The sequence below is a fragment of the Vespula vulgaris genome, chromosome 22, assembly GCF_905475345.1.
Source record: "Vespula vulgaris chromosome 22, iyVesVulg1.1, whole genome shotgun sequence".
Lineage (NCBI taxonomy): Eukaryota > Metazoa > Arthropoda > Insecta > Hymenoptera > Vespidae > Vespula > Vespula vulgaris.
In genome coordinates this window covers 346,316-364,674 of record NC_066607.1, presented here as the reverse complement: position 1 = coordinate 364,674, position 18,359 = coordinate 346,316, and the positions used below count along the sequence as shown (strand labels likewise).

At 27.6% G+C, this 18,359-nt stretch overlaps 1 long non-coding RNA gene across 3 annotated transcripts in view; it reads right to left on the bottom strand.

Moving 5' to 3' along the window:
• Positions 1-18,159, bottom strand: part of LOC127071709 (uncharacterized) — a 42,846-nt gene extending 24,687 nt beyond the window's left edge. Inside the window, exons 1-5 of one of the 3 annotated variants that reach the window (XR_007785205.1) lie at positions 17,719-18,157; positions 12,521-12,701; positions 10,538-10,922; positions 10,288-10,435; positions 471-7,003 (exon numbers count right to left, since the gene is read on the bottom strand). This is a non-coding gene — a long non-coding RNA (uncharacterized LOC127071709). Of the gene's footprint in view, positions 1-470; positions 10,436-10,537; positions 10,923-12,520; positions 12,702-17,718 lie in introns of those variants that run through there. The other 2 variants (XR_007785206.1, XR_007785204.1) reach the window with 2 other exon arrangements.
• Between the last annotated feature and the right edge of the window lie 200 nt (positions 18,160-18,359).

The window sequence follows — 18,359 nt, the reverse complement described above, 5'->3', positions numbered from 1 at the left end:
AAGTGCTCAAAAAACTGGTAAAATCGAAGGATAAATGCAGCATGACAGAACACACGTGCAGCAAATATTAGAAACAAATTTTAATAAACGAGATCACTGCATTAATAGACACTAGTAGAGATATGAGCTAGATACGAACAAATATATTAAATTAGGCATAACCTCATTATAACGTAGCAAGATACGATTTTACGGTATAGGATCACCTAAAAATTTCACGTTATGAAAGTTCCATGCCATTGCTGGTACTGGCAGTAATAGACTTTTAATAAATATCAATGTAATCACCAACTATTTTATATGGCGCTTATTTTCTACCTCAGCTACTCTTTCAGATATCTTCGCGTATGCTGTCTCATATCTGTCTACATATCATCTTTTGTAACTATTGTTCTAATCTGGAACCGCGCTAAGTCTAACTCCTGGAAAACATTTTTGGGAAATAGGATCATGATTATTAAATAACTTACTTTTTCATTGAGAGGGTGTCAAATATGTTCTGCACCGCACACGATATTCTGGCTCGAGCTATCTTCCATCATCATTTTTGATGACACAAACTATTTTCATTAGAGTATTTATATACTCTGCAACAATCTGCCGCAGTTATCTCGCTAGGAACCTTGGGGCGGATTAAAGAGATCAATTTGCCCTATGCTGCAAGGTGAGTTGTGGGACATATTGCTAACGTTCTCCCAGATCAACACTTGCATCCCAACGTCCATGTTAGAAAACTTCCCTCATCCCATTTACAAACTGTATCCGCTGCTTTCCAATGACCTTTCTTCCTTTGTTTTAATAAATCCGCTAAACATACCGGTGGGCGACATATTGGATCGTCTCTACTAGTATACTGCTCTGCTACTGGTCTCTACTAGTATACTCTCTGCTAGTATACTGCATTCTTTTGATGGACGCACATACTCGATATGGCATAATAAAAGAACATGGCAGTTGTCGATTGATATATCTCGATTAGCAAGGTATAGCTCTTGAATTTTTATTGAGATATGCTAATATGAGATATTTCTTGTGTAATTTAGCTAAATCTTGTATTGATTGTCAAATATATGCTTCACGGGTTCGAAATTACTCTTGGATATTAAACCTTGGATAATTTTCCATTATCATCAAAATAAGATACACGAAAAGAAGAATATTTTTCAAAAAATGCAGAAATAGGCGTAACAAAGCCCATAACATAAAAATATTTCTAATTCTGCAAATTAACTATCATATGATATAGATAATTTTCCATTATCATCGGCATAACATTATCGATCACCATCATATGCTGTTTCTTCTAAAGACATCCAGCTAGATTGCGATTCGATCGTCAAGATGTTGCGTATCGATAATAAACCGATTTCGGCTTGCTTCTTTTATGCTGTTCATATAGGAGCTTCACAGTTTACCAAACGAGTCATCAATCTTTAGCCAAATGATTCTTTGAAATCGCTCATCCTAATCAATTTTCAAGCTCGTTATGACAATAGTTTGGCATTTGGTTATGACAATAGCAAGTTGCAATTATCGTCCCGAGTGGTCCAGTCATAGACCTTTCAGGCTCAACTTTCAGAAGAGCTTCATAGCTTGAAAATATTCTGTTTCTGCATATATCCATAATCTATTTACTTCATCTCATCGTCTTCGGTGACATTTTTGAATCCAGATATGTTATCACTGTTTATCTACGTAGATTCACTTCGAACAATTTTGCTATTTAACGCTAAATCCAAGATCCCTCCTATTAGAAGGATAACTTTACAGCATTTTGAGTTCTATGCTTTTAGTTCATCTTCTGGTTCAGTTATCTCGCGTATACTGCTTCATTTTCAAGAAACTTACGTGGAAACATTTAAAACAAAGGTGACTGAAGTTATAGAATATTCTGATACAGCGTAAAATCATAATCGATAATAAACTCATTCATCACTCAACTGTATGAGATTTCAGATGCTATTTAAGATGACTATGACAGTTCTAAGAGTACACATTTTAGATCAAACAGAAAATCATTGCGTCTGGGTTGCATCTCATTTGCGTTATATAAAAAGAGTTTATAAATTCCAAAAGTTAATGTAGAAGAACATAATGTATGGACAGATCCGTTCCAACAATCAAAAATTTTTAATAACAAAATTTTTTTGAAAATAAACTATTGAAATTTCTGTCGTTTTAATTTCATATAATCATATAATAGCATATAATAACAATATAAATGCAACTCTACCTTATATTGATATAATCACATACACCTATATCCAAAATATAGGATAAAATTGGACGATTTAACAGTTATTAAATTACAGAAGAGAATAAATTCTATAAGAATTTGTCCAGGTTCTCTTCCGTTCTATTATATTCAACGAATCTTTACAAGAACTGTTGTTAGAACTATATGTTGGTATTTCGAGTCTCTATTTTTATTTCATATAACAACTTTTATAAAATAATTTTATGAAAGTTTACAAGTTTGAATTATACGAGTTTTTGTGGTTTTAAGTCTAAAGTCTTGAGAAAAGTCAATTAGCATATAGTTTCAATGAAGAAATGTATCAAATATCACTTTCTGGTTATAGCAAAGTAACTTTGTGCTTATCAAGTAAATTTGATCGATCGATCTTCATTGATTATCAAATAAAAAAATAATCTTTATATGTTTTGATTATACAGTTCAACAGTGGTAATCCAATCTTATGGGAACATTCAAAAAGCAATCGTTCAGTTTATTGAAAAACAAATCGACCAAAATACTTTTTTACATCATTTATATCAATATTTGGATCTATATATTTATATATCAATATATGATTCCTTTTCAATAAAAGTAGCTCCTATTGATAGTAGATCAACATCTTGACATTGAACATAATGTGAATACTGAATTGATCTGAATCGACTTCTTCACATAACTAATATCACCTACGTCAAGTCCATGAAATAAATGCAATATTTTTTTTGCCACCAATTTACAAGTGACCTAATGTGACTAAGTGACCTGAAGTGGCCACTAATAAAAACTATTCACTGCACCTTTAATGGTAGTTGTAAGAAAAATGGAACTGTAATGGAAAAACTTTTCTTCCATCTTGTCTGACTAAAACGAGCACATCATGTTGATAAATATGTGAAGACAAGAGCAAATTTATACATATAATAGGAACTCTTGTGAAGAATAACTTAAGCACCTGGGTAATTCAGTGGTTTAAAATTACCTGAAAGAATCACCGAACAACAGAAAAGTACTCGTACAGATTGGTCAATCATTAATTTTATTTACGAGTAATCCGAGAAGAATATATTATCTAGTTTAGATGATTACTTGTATGCTAAAGAACACTGCTAGATATGAATTTCCAGTATGATTCCTTTTTATCCTATCTATCTTATAATTCTTCTAAGATGGAAATCAAAGCTCAATTACAAGGGTATGAGAGAACAGCTGAAATTCCACGTTAGTACGAGAAAACTTAGACAGCCTATTAATGATAAACAAGAAGCGAAAGCAGAGCAATGTTCGTCTAAAAATTATCCAATTCCCGACTACTCTATTTTATATACTCTTCGTCGGATAAAATATATAAAATAAGCATTGCTTTAAAGAAATCGAAAACTAGGTTATCGTATTCTAAATTTCCTACAGCTCAAGAACAAAGATATAATCCTAAATATTTCCCGATCTTGTAGGTTGGTTTAGCTTTCTCTGCAAAATATCTCGGGAATATATTAGGACGAATGCACGCATATAAATTCATGAAGATAGTCAGTCACGAAGTAAGCAAAGATAGAATACTATCCGACGGTTAAAACAGAATAATATTCTTTTTAATTTATTCAATGATTTTGAAAGAAGTTAAGTTATAAAACATTCAAACTTTGGGAGAATCATCCGTTGGAAAAAATCAGAATAACGAAAAAGTGAATCCTCTAAATAACGAAGAAACCAGATTAGACATAAAATGTTCTCATAATACCATGAGAAAATACTACGATAAGCATCATCAGAAACCTCGCAAATATAAAGAAGGTAACTATGTGCCAATTAGAAACTTCAAAAATAAGATGAGTGTATCAAACATATTAATCTCGTGTATGAAAGGATAATATGGAACAGTGATAATACTGCGTAACGACAGGAACATAATTACATCTTTAGATGCAAATAGATCGTATGCAGGAACGAGAAGTGCTACAAAAATGTGTCCCTGGTGTAAAAATAAAAACATATCAGATGTAATAAAAGCGTGTGAACAGTATATCTTTTCAAACGCACGTGTATATGAAAGTAATGTATGAGTTTGAAAGAAAAGATAAAAATAAGTTCAAAAGCCAAATGTATTAGGATAGTCGAACTATATGAATCATATTCTTTGATATTTATTTATTCGTGTGTACGATTCGAACAAGAAGGCGTTGTGTTTCAATCGCAAGAAAGAAAATTATAATTTATGACGGTAGGGAATCTAATTACTGACGGACAATAAATAAGTATTATAAAAGTGGAAACGAGTTTGAATAAATCATTTTATACGAAAAGGCAGATTCATTAACGTTAACATATTAATCCTTGGACTGCTATAGATGCATACATATATGCGTCCGGTGAAGGCTTTGGGAATATGGATGCACATGTGCATCCAATGAAGATTATCAGTGTGGCCTATGAACGCATATGTACAGATGGTAAGTATTTCTATCTTTTTCAACCTAGATACGCAACAATCGTCAATGTTTAAGATGGACACATTCTTGGTTACATAGCAACGGAAAAAACGAGAATCTGTTGATGATGGATTTTTACTTTCTGTTTCTTAAACAGTCACTCCCTCCACCGACATGTATGATCGTTATATATATAATATATACAACAATATATCGTCATATTATGTTTGCAATGCAAGTAATTTTTATTTTGTTATTTATTATTATAATTTCTTAACAATGATCAGTATTTTGGAAGAATTTATTACAAAAAGCGATAGTACATTAGATAAAATATCTAATTTGAATGAGAATTGTAACAATGAAATGCAGATTGAAATGCAGTTATAGAGAATTAGAAGCAATGTTCAATTGCCATATAATTCCGAAGATATGGAGAACAGCATCAATAACTGAATAAAGATAAGGTGTAAAGGGAAAAATGTACACCAATTAAAAATACAGAGTACTGGGTTGCGTCTGGATTGCTACCAATGAGGAGGTTTTAGACTTAAATCTAAATATAGAGAATTTCGATTTAAATGAAATATTTTCAAACTCGTCATGCTCGAGAAATAATTTCAAAAGCATAAAGCATATATTTAATAATTAAAATACCATAATGAAAAAAATTTAACTGTCCCATAGATTAGAACTGAACCCATAGATTAAATGCTTTTCAATGCTCGAAATTTCCAAACTTTTCTATTGAGAAGATTTGATTTCACACATCAAAAAAGACGCACAATTATATGAAATTAAAAAATTAAACTGACTCTAAATTAATACGAATCAATTGATGAAATAATAAAAATCAATATTTTTCTGCAAATAATGGCACAAGATTGATATATGATATTATTGCAAATATTACATTTTAATAATAACAGTATAAAAAATGATGTTCCATTAACAAAAATATCAATAGTAATTTCAATAGTGATATTGCAGAGTAATAATACAAAGATTTGTGCACTTATGAAAGTATTCTATTAACCAAAGGCCGATAATGCTTTAAACTATTTAGATTTAATATTAAATCATTTATACTTTCCTTTTCATTAAATTACATTTTAATTGAAATTTGATATATTTGGAATGCAGTTTAATAGAATTATGAAATTATGAAAAATTAATTTAAATTATCTTTCATGTTTATCCTTATTCCATGTATGTGTATGTACTGCATATCCTTTTTTTCGTCGGTATATTTCCTTTTCTCAATGTAAGATATATAATGTGCAAGAAAATGATAACATGAACAACTTGACAGCATTGCACTTTCAGTTTTTGATGAAAAAGTCTCATTCATTCATCATACATGAAGAATGAAGGAGAAGAAATGGAGGGAGAATATTGTTTTTCAATTTTCTTAGATGGAAAATTTTTCAAATTTATTCCCAAAAAAAGTAGTTTAGGATCAAAAAAAGTTGTTTTTGTATGTATTAAATATCTTCCAAACAAAATTGTAGTCAAGAATTCTCTTACAATGTCATCATATTTTAATACGAAAAGAAGCTTTGGATATTCTTCAAAACAATAAGAATACTTTCTACAAAATTTTGTTGCCTTATTTAGTAGCTGTTCAAAAGAAATTGCAAAAATTAACTATAGAAGAAATATTTTTAATTTATCACAGGCCTTTAGCGGAATGCTTGCCAGCCTCATTCAAAAACAATAGATTTGAAATATTCTTGAATCTGAATATTTCTGAATTGGAAATCGCAACAATAGCCACATTATTATATCCACTGTTCAAAAAAAATAAATGGGGCATATACATTTTGAAAAATAGGAAAAAATTTTAAGTGCCTTCAAAACAATTGTTTGTAATGATGCATACTCACAATCCAGTCAACTAGTAGAGTTGTGTATTTTTAACATCGTTAGTTTATTTTCTTCCGACTTCGATTCTCCTTCGACAAATGAAGAAATAGAGATCATCGAATTTCACATGCTTCCATATCTTAAGAATTTATAGAAAAACACGTAATTCCTTATTTTTATAATTTAGCTGTTTCCAGATTGAAGTCATCCTCAATTCTCATCTACTCATCTCGCCATCGTCTGATCCTCAGCACTTATTTGCCGTTTTTTGATCATCGGATTGGACCCGAACCTATCCAAGGTTCCTCTTAATCGCTTCTTCTGCTGTCGAATGCATGTCAATTTTCTTGGGTATTGCTTTCATCATGATAATGTTACCATCGTCGCCGACGTGCATAAATCTGCTTTAATCATCCGGCGTCCACTTCAGTTGCATAGCAGCTACAGCTGCTGCTATCTCATTAACCATCATCTAGATTTAATGAAATCTCAGTTTTATGTGCAACTTTTTTCGGTGATTATACAGCATTTTTTGCAAACGTATAAGTAAAAAGCTTGATCATTCCAAGTTACAGTTATTTTGTCAGTTAAAAATTCTTATTTCTTTATTGAGTTGATAACTTTTATACCAAAAATGTTGAAAAAAACAAGCAAAGGCATTTTGAATATTAGGAACTAACTTGAATCTCATTGTTGCAAACTTCGACACTTTTATTATTCTTTTATATGCACGTGGTGCAAAAAATATGAATATTTCATATGTATGGAACAAAAAATGAAATCTCCAATCTTTTTTTTGAAGTATGGTACAAATTCATTCAGAATAGCTATCATTGTTACAAGCCTGATGCACATGTGATTATCGGTGAACAACTTTTCTCAATCAAAACGAGGTGTAAATTTACGTGCAACAATATACGTCTAACAAACTAAATAAGTTTAGACTAAAAATAAGACTAGCATCTCTCGTCAGCACTAAATATATTATAAATGGATTTTCATATTTGAGAAAAAATGAAAACAGAAAATCTTCAGTTCTGCTTGGAGGAATTAGAACTAAAAAAGCTTAAACTAATCGAACCGTCTACGTGATATGGAAAAGATCGTCATCACTGATAATTTTTTTACGAGCATATTATTAGTTGCAAAATTACTAGATAAAAAAACTACTATCGTTGGAATTGTCCAACGCAGGCGCAAGATAGTACGTCATACATATAGGCTCAACAAAATTGTATAAATCGATTCATGCAATTTATAAAAGTAAAAAGCTAAATAAAAAAGTACTTCTACTAAGCTCAAAACGTAAATCTATAAAAACTGAAAAGAGTATTAAGTGTATATCTAAAACGATCAGATTCTATAATAGCACTAAATTAAATGTAAACATGGCGAACCAAATGGGGACAAAATACTCTATGAAATCAAAATTTCGAAGATGGCCTCTGCAGATGTTCTTTACAATCGTTATTTGGATAAAATTATTTTATTTATACACCAAATTGTAATAAATGGTATATTTTTTACAATATATACATCGTAAAATATATGACTTTTTGAAGATAGATCATTTCACCCGCTGTGGTAGAAATATATGAGACATCGGTACGTTTAGATCGGTACGCATAGTTAATGCATTATCAGTACATCAAGATATGCATCAAGAATCACTTCCATAAAAGAATAATAGTAAGTAAATGTTGTAAATAAAAAAATCTTTGTTCCATAACGAATTTATATCAAAAATTATCCTAAGAGATACATTTTTACTTTTGTTAAAGTATTTGCATTTCACGGATAATATGATTGATTATAGCAAAGATAGATTGTATAAGATAAGGCCCTTCACGCAACCAATAATAAACAATTCTCAGGAACACTTGATATCTGAATGCACTTGTGTTAGTGGAATTGAATGAGGAAAGGAATGAAGGTGGAAAAAAAGTTTGCTATTTAAACAATACATTAAAAATAAAACTAAAATTTGTGGGACATTAAGACCTGATAGAAAAGGTTTACCAGTATCTATCAGGAAAACAAGGTTGAAACAGAAAGAAAACTGAAAAGAGAAAATTAAACGAAAGGAGCGAATCCATTCATTAGCTAAAAACAATGGTGTAAGTAGCACAAAAAGAATGTATGAAGGATGTTATCAAGAATTAAGAAAAAATATGAGCAATAGATAATAAAATATGCAAAAAAGTCACAACCTTCTGTGAAAAATACAGTGGAAAACTAACATACTGCATACCATGCTTCAAAAAAATGCACCAATCTCTAATTCATTATATTAATCAAACAAATAATCATAATAAAAAAGAAAAAGTTTTGTATTATTATTTAAGATCACTTCATATTATTTTTATTGGTGTTTATTTCTTACTTTTCTTTAATTCTCCTTTAACGCTAAACCTACCGACATTTCATGTATACCTAATCCTACCATGAGCGATCAAATAACCTTTAAAAAAAATATGTATCTTATTATCAGATTGAAATAAATATCATACACTTTATTACACTGTTCACTATCTTCCATGAATCTTTTAAAACTCAGAATAGATGTACGATATTTACGGTAATCCTATACAGCTAAATAAGAAAGTACAATATAGCCATTCAGTAGAAATTTCTACGGAACACTGTTGCCTCATACCATCAAAAAATTCAATACGATCTATTATTAACATGATAATGGCTATTCATCTCGTATCAACAAATAAAAATTCTCAAAACAACCGACGCAATAAATTTGTTAAATCTAAAAAAATAATTCTACACAATCGTACGCACTCGATTAATAATATAGGAATATTTGTTTTTATTCATTATCACTTAGTTAATTCGATACTCAAAATAATGAAATGTGTTTTCCATGTATATAAGCGATGAAAAATTTCACGTAATAATGTACAATTCATCATCTAAAATATACGCACGCATTGGGTGCGATATGTAAAATCACTAATACAATAACAATTCCTAAAATTATTAGAACAAACTAACTGTTTGTTACACATATGAATATATTAATTCCAAAAAATCCTAAATAAAAAATGGATTAACTTAGTTTACGGATTATGATTCTACAAGTCTCTTTGTTTTATAGCAATTATTTTTATTCGATTTTTTTTGTTTAGGCAATGGCTCTATTAAGATTCTTCTTTCATCAATAAAATTGATTGAATATTTAATTAATATTTCATTCAAAAATACTTAACAAATCTCGAACGACTCCACACAAATGGCTATTGTAATAAAAGAATTAAATTATAATTCGCCACGTGATTTTCAGAATCTACCCGTCGTGTTTATTTTCTTGCTTATTTTTTTTTGATATCTCGATATCTGGAATCTAGATCGCAAGTAAATAGATTAAATACAAAATAATGAGTGTAATATATATTATATAACTATTTTTTTAAACAATATCCAGTGAATTAATGTCCAATTTCATCATTAATATCGCAAGAAAATACAAACAAAACAGGTGTTAATAAATTGCATTATTAATTAAACAATTTGAACCAATGAAACAAGAAAATGCTATCCTGAACTAATAAAAATTGACATGCATAAAAAAAAGAAAAAAAAAACAGTTTAAACGCGATTAAAAATATATTATTCTTGAAGAAATCCGAAAAAAGAATTACTAAAAATCACGTTCGTCAATAATTTATTAAAAAAATTACCATGAATCAGATCATTCATCCTCGCCATGATCAGCACTGGAAAAGCTTAAATTTTTTCACTCACTGATTAAGAAGACCTGCGATGGGTCCAAAACACTCATCCTTGTCATAGGTCGAAATTAAAGATTAATTCGCAATAGATCACCAATGAAGTAGATTTATATTAGATAGATTGAAAATAAAATAGGTGGAAGTTGTAGTAAATTGATGATCTGGAAAAGAATGAAAAAAATTTTTATTGAATTTTATTAAATTTATTATAACGAAACAAATTGTAAAATTATATCGACTATAAAATTACGACATTTACTTACTATTATTCTCCTATAGGAATGATTCTTGATCAAGAAGGTTATGATGCACTGACTCTAATACGCGATAATTTAGTAATTAAGAGACGGACGATAAAGTGAATTCACAAATATCTATCGTTTGTTTTATATTTGAAAAGAATTTATATGATTATAAGAGATAGATAAATAAAACTTTTTACAAACAAATACTGACTCTATGACTGCTTTGCACGCAATCTAATTAACATATTCCTAAAAATTAATTGAAATCGCAAAACGCAAACAAATGCAAATTAACAGAAAAACAGTTTACTTCACGATTCTTTTTCTATTTTACATACAGACCAATTTTTTACAACAACGACTAACCCATTCATGGCTGCACAAATGATTACACAATAATAATCTGAAATAAAACAAAAATAATATTATTAATATCTTTGTAAAGTAAAGAAAAATCGTTAAAAGTATACAGCCTGAAAACAAAGAAAGTTAATTGAGTTTTTACTAATAAAAAGTAACAATAAAATAAACAAAAACATTACGAAATAAGATTAATAAACTAATATCAACTATTATCTATAATAAGAGTATATAATAATTATTCTCTATCGTTCTCTGTACAGTCCACTGCCAGTTCAATCAATCAATCCCTTCCTCCACTACTTAAGTTTATTGTTCATAACTTACCAACCACATCTTATTAGTGGCAAAACAAAAGTCATACAGTTACGAGACACGGTGGTATTAAATAGTAGTAAATAAAAGGGCCTTCTGTGTGATCCATCAATGATTTAAGATTGTTCATCACTTTTCGGTCGAAACATGCGTGATTTAAGCTACAGGTATGAACAAAATATAAACTACGAATACGAGTGGAGAAAGTGTCCATATGTATACCATACGTTTATTGTATCGGTGTATAAACTTGTGATTATTCCCCTCTTACGCGCGTACATAATAATTGGTTTCGTGTAGGTAGAGTAAGTAGATTAGTAGACTGAACTCACACTTTGGTCTCTCATATGTATATTTTTTCTTGATAGTAGCCGTGCATCTCCAGTGATCCGTGCTAGATACGACGTCGGTACATATTTATTTCACAATAAATGTATTGAAAATACTAAATATAATTAACACATAAGAACCAGTGTATAAATTTGCGACAAAAATAAAATTTTGTTGAATATTTTCTTAAAATTAATTACTAATCGATACTTTATATGCATTTGTCAAGAAACAAAATTATACTGTGACTATTAGTCTATCTAGTATAGATCACCGCGAAATTCACATCAGACATCAGTGAAGGAAATAAGTATTAGAGATTGGATAGTAAGTTTAATAAACTTGATAATTTAATTAAAAATAAGGAAAAAAAAAGCAGTTCGTCATACAATAAAAAAAGGATCATCGAAATCATTTAATATGCTACACATTGTTCATAGAATGTTTATCATTTTGGTCTATAAAATGCAAAAGGAACTACAAATTTTTCAAAAATTGAACAATATTTTAGAAATTCAGATCCATTAACATAAACGATATAAGATTTATATTTATGAATAAACTATTTTCCAAAAAATACCATTTCGAAATAATACAATTTTTTTCTAAGAAAATAAAGCTTTTTCAAAAATTGTATTGAGTTTCATCGATTCGTAGAATATTATGTATTGTAACTTGTAAAATAAATTTTATTAATATAAAATAAAATTACGTATGGAGGATCGCTTTTCAGAAAAAATAATTGAAAATTATCTCAAAAAATAATTTTAAACGGTGATATAACCAGACTACTAACGAACTGTTCGGCAATTACTTTTATGGAATGTCCTTTCTTGAATTTTTACGAAATTCAAGAAAAAGTATGATGCAATAGCTCTACAAAGGACACGTTCAAACGATTATTTTATTTGCACGAATATCATGACTATAATGTAAAAATCGCATGTTTAACTATAAATTAGTACATTAAACGGATAAAAAAGAAATATTAATTACCTGCAATTACAAGGACGAAAAATTTTCGTGGCAACTTGTCAGCACATGCGAAATAGTCTTGACGACAATAAGAGTGACCAATGAAGTGTCTAAAATGCTATATTTTGGACATCTCGCGCCAATAGATCAGGAAAACTGATAGACTCGAAGATTACTGTTCCTCTTCTTATAGGACAGTCATCTACAAATAAGCAAATCAAGTATCTAGTTGCAAATGATGGAAAAAACGGCAGACTAATAGCAGTACACAGCTGCAAGTTATTCATATTATAGCAACAACAGTAAGATATTCGCCAACCCTACAATAAATGAATAAACACGAATGAACAATAAATCGAATAATAAATAAATTTATCTATGTAATAAATTTGAATCTCTCTTATGTAAATATTCTGAAGAAATAATATTTATATCTATCTATACATTTTTATCTAGGCATATCCAATAATATGGAATTTATAATCAAAATGAAATATCATGAATCAGTAGAAATCGAAAATCATTGGAAATATTCAATTAGTTTTTAGGAAGAAGAAAATGAAGCGATACATTCGCAATAAAGTAATAATTTTTAATAAATAATGATCTGAAAATATTATCGACTATGATAGCTTCCATATAAAATCATCATTAGACATATATATGTTTTAATGTTTGATTTTCTTATAAATTTGAAATAAGTTTAACTTTCTAAAAACCAATTTTTTCGTCCTTATAAACAAAATTATATAATCTGAAAGTTATATTTTTATTAGTACAATTATACTATGCTAAGTATAACTTATACTAAAAACTATGAAAAATGTTACACATAAAGTAACAATTAATATTTTGCTGATAAAATGAAATCAAAATTATATCGACCTTTTATTTTACAAAATACTTACCATTAGTTAATAAAAATATTGATCAAATAAATAGAAGTCAATGAAATGGCAATATTGTAACGAAAAATTTCAAATTTATCATCTTCTGGAGATTTATTAAACAATATCATAATAAAATAACTACAGATTAAATAAGACAATTAGTGCACTAGTTCTATCATATAAACTTATCACTATTTAACTAGACAATTTTCTAAGAAATTTACTTTTTATAAAGTAATTCATGCTTAAAATCAAAATGACAAAAAATGTATATGTTGTTGAAAAAAAATAAAAATAGAAAATTTCAATTTTTCTCAATATATACGATTAATCTAGTTCTTTTAAAATAAATAATAACTGTAATGAATAACAGAAACTTATCGATTTGCAGGAAATTGTTTCACTTTTTTTTAATTTGTACCAAATTTCACATAATATATTTATGTCAAATTAAAAATTAATGTAGATTATATACAATATATATGGATTGCTTATCAGACACTATTGGACAGAAATACTTTCAACAGAGATACTTAAAAACATTCACAGTGAGTTTAGTTTAATTTGAAATAAAATTGTGACCACTGCAATAAATAATAAAAATAACTTTATAAAAGTTTTTTAAGATACTTGAAGTGGAAGAATTGAAAAATTTTAATTTTATCACAAATATTACAAATTTAAGTGGATATTTAAATGAAAATTCATATAATAGTAGAAAAAAGGATTTAATGATATACATAAAGAAATTAATAGTGAATAGCTTCCAATGTCTTTCCTGAGTAAAATGTTTCTTTGTTATTTAAGTATTTGAAATACTGGGCTTATATTCTTACATATAACAATAGATATCTACAAAAGTTTGTCTTCCTTATTTAATATTCACAAATAAACAATCAAAAGATATATATTATTTTTGTGAAACACAATTAAAAGACTAAATATATATGAAAATATTATTAAAATTTTAAAATATACTCTATTCAAATCCATGTAATGGATTAATGGTGCTTAATGTTCAATGGATTGGAAATAATTTACAAAATTAAAAATAAAAGCAAACAACTTTCCTGAGCTCATGGAAAGAAATATAAATTTTTGAAAAATCATGAATTTTGTTATACATGAGAGAATGTAAAGTTAGAAGTCTAAAACCAGATGCATAGGCTTTCGATATCTTACAAAAAAAAATATATTATGGAATAGCTTTATTTTGTATTTTCTGAATGTAATGAAAACTCATCAGTCTTTGATTATTAAAACATTAATGAAAACATATATTTAAAGATAAAATACATAGTTAAAGATGAACACAAGTACAGAACCAAACATTATAAAATACTGTAAATCAAGATTCAAAACCAGTTATCTTAATTTTATATCTGATACGGTAAGAATGTAGCTAGAGTTTCATATTAGCAAACACAGATGAAAACAAAATAGTTAACATTTGTTCTTAATGAACTCCATGAGTTTATTTCTTCATTTTAGGAGACCAGGTATACAAAATTATAATATATAAAATATATTCCTACTATTTTAACTATTTTAAACGTTAAAAATAAGATTGAAGAGTTTTTAGATTCCAGTAATAAACAAAATACAAAATGCTCTTAAATACAAACAGAATTAAAAAGTCTAGATGTTCATGTAGCAATAAAATCTATAATTATAAGATATAATACACTTTTATCATTATCAGCTCCAGTAGAATAATTTTTTTTTTGGCAATTATAATGAACGTATCAAAATCAACTAAATTATAAAAAATTTGTTCATAAAACAAATAGTTTTAAAAATAAATATGAATATATAAGTTGTACATATTTTGTACTTCTTAATGGTATTTCTATAACATCACTTAAAGTATAATAATAAAATGAAAACATATATTTAAAGATAAAATAATTTAATACTATGATTCTTTATAGAATACACTTTAGTAATACTCAATGTTACTAGAAAAGAAATTTTATTGCAAAGTGAAAAAATGCTGTAGTTAACGTAAAAAATATTAAATTAAATTTTATTTTAGTTTAGTATATTATAAAAACTCTTTCGTAAATTAATTTTGTTTATCCTAAAAGTGATTTAGATAATAAGATGTTTTATTTGTGCCTATGCTTTTTTAAATGATGTAATAATAACTAATTATATAAGAAGTACTGATAATTATATAGTAAATTAAAAAATATATTGCCATAATTGGCTTTACTATCAATCTTATAAGATATTTAACTTTATGACTTTATTCTTACTCTTATTTTTAATTTTATAGAATTTTTCTTATTATATATTATATGCATATAAAAAATTAATATCTATTTAATTAATGGCAAAAACAATTAACAAAATAACCATTAAACTTCTTATAATTGTATACTTTATCTTGTTTAGATCCATAAATCACTATAGTCGATATGTTGCATACTGCATATATAATCTAAATTATATAAACAGATCAACATGATCTAAAGTTCTTGCAAAGACAATCCTTTCCTAAATATAATCCCTTGAACATATATCTCACTAACAATCTTCTTTTTGGCAATGGAAGCATGTTCTCTAAAAAAGCATAGCAGATATTATATCGTATTCCAAACAAATGCTAACAACTTCATCTATAATATAAACGATATAATATAAGTGAATAGTAACAAGTATTTTGTAAAATAAAACATTAAAATGATAAAATTAATTAATCAAATTATGCCAAAAAAGAAATTAGGAAATTTATCAATAATTTATATATTGTTATATATATTTAAAAATAAAAAACATGATAGAATAAAATTATTTTTGCATCTCTAGAAATAATATAAAGAAAATATGAACAGCGTAAAGTGAAAAAATGTTACGATAAAATTAAAAAAGATCGTTAAACAAAAGTATCGTAAAAACTATTTGTCTTTGTTCAATTTCTTTTCGTTATTAAAAATATTTTAAATATTCAATTGTTCTTAATTCAATTGAAACAATATCACAAATATTTGACTGAATTTTTAATAAGATTAACTTCTTAAAAAACCTGTATAATTCTTTCATTATTATTTATTGTTTATTTCTGTGATTTATATTTTACCGTGAATGTCAACATTAACGTTGAGATTATTTATTATAACCATAAATGAACTACAATTAAATAGCAGACAATTTAAAAAAGGTGTTATTAATATCTTAATACAAAAAGAAATCGTATTAAATTTATAAAAATTGTTGCAATATTTTATAATTACATAAGGATACAAAATTTATTAAAAGCGAAAATGAATTTCTACAAGTTGCGCATCGAAAAGAAGAACAATTAGTATGCCGAAGTGATCGAAAGCAAAACAGAATAACAGAAACATCACAAAAAAAGTAACCTTTATACCTTCACATGAGTAAACGAATGGAAAACATCTTCGAAATGAAAATTAATCAACAACAAAACGTTTAACTTTCTGAAATGATTGAAAGTATATAATGTACTATGTACACATTAGCAAAAAAATCACCTCTACTACCTCAAAAGAAGGTAACGATTCAATAGAAAGCAAAAATCAAACAAAAAGACAATGGTTAACTTGTCGAAGCGATCGAAAGTGAATAAGAATAATAAACATTGAAAAAAGAAGTCACCTCTATAACTTCAAAACAAAAGTATATTATATAAAATATTTATGCATGTAATCCTCGTTTCCTAGTACACGTATTTTTATTTACTTATGTTTTATAATGATACCCCTGAAATAAATTTTCAAGAATAAAAAATTACACAAAGACAACAAATAAGACATATTTGTAACAAACGCGAATTGATTTCCACACGATTTGATTATTTCAAGTGTATTTCATCAGATTATAAATATAACTTTTTAAGGTCATAGGATACGGAATAATAAGAATAGACAAATAAACTCTGACAAAGAACAAAGTAATGAAGCAATTCTTCCGAAAATAAACATGATGTTCTAAGAATAATGAAAATTCGTAATAAATATATGTAACAAACGAATATTACATGTAATAAGAAAAAATATATCGCAAAAAGTCGATGAAACTTTTGTAAAATACTGCAATACTTTATATAATAAATAATATTTAATTTTATTTATATAATAATAATATTTAATAATAATAGATAAAGTAATAATTTGAAAATCATGTACAAAAAAAAGTTAGATATTATATATGTTGATAACGTGATATAGGAATAAAATTCAACACTATAACTATTCATTAGAACTTGATAAATTATTAGAACGCGTAAATCGAAGGTTACTTAAAATTCTTAACAATTTTTATATTAGAAAAAAAGATACATAAGTGAAATATTAAAAATCTTACCTAGTTAAATAACTGCAAATACATTAGAAGAAATAGGAAATAAAGAACTACGAAATGTTTTTCTGAACGTAGAAAAGTCAATCCTCCCAGAAGCTCGACACGAATAAATTTAACGTTCCTGCTGTTCCTTCTATGCCATCCTGAACTTATAAAACGAAACTATGAATCGTGACTTCAAGTTTTCTCGAACATTGTTATGAATAGGCGACATCTCGTTTTGTATACTGAATTAAGTTAGAGTTGAAACGGGAATCTACTTTATATGGAATCATAATTATTTGCTCACACATCTTTTTTCACTAATCATGTACTTTAATATACATATATAAATATATATTACTAATACATTTCAGTAATACGAACATTATAATATCTTGTAAAAGCTTAGCCACTACATTATAAAACACATAACGTTAATACTACCTATATAGTAAAGAGCGACACACTTTAGTTGAGCTAAAGGTACGAGGAGTGGGGGAAGGGTAGCACCGCATGCGCGAGATAACATGATGAATCTACGGAACCTCATCCCTACTACCAACACGCGACGCTTTACGTATCTACAGTCAGTGGCAACGCATCGAACGAGATCCTATTGGTCGTCTTTGTCGTAAGCCAGGGATAAAATCACGATGAACCAA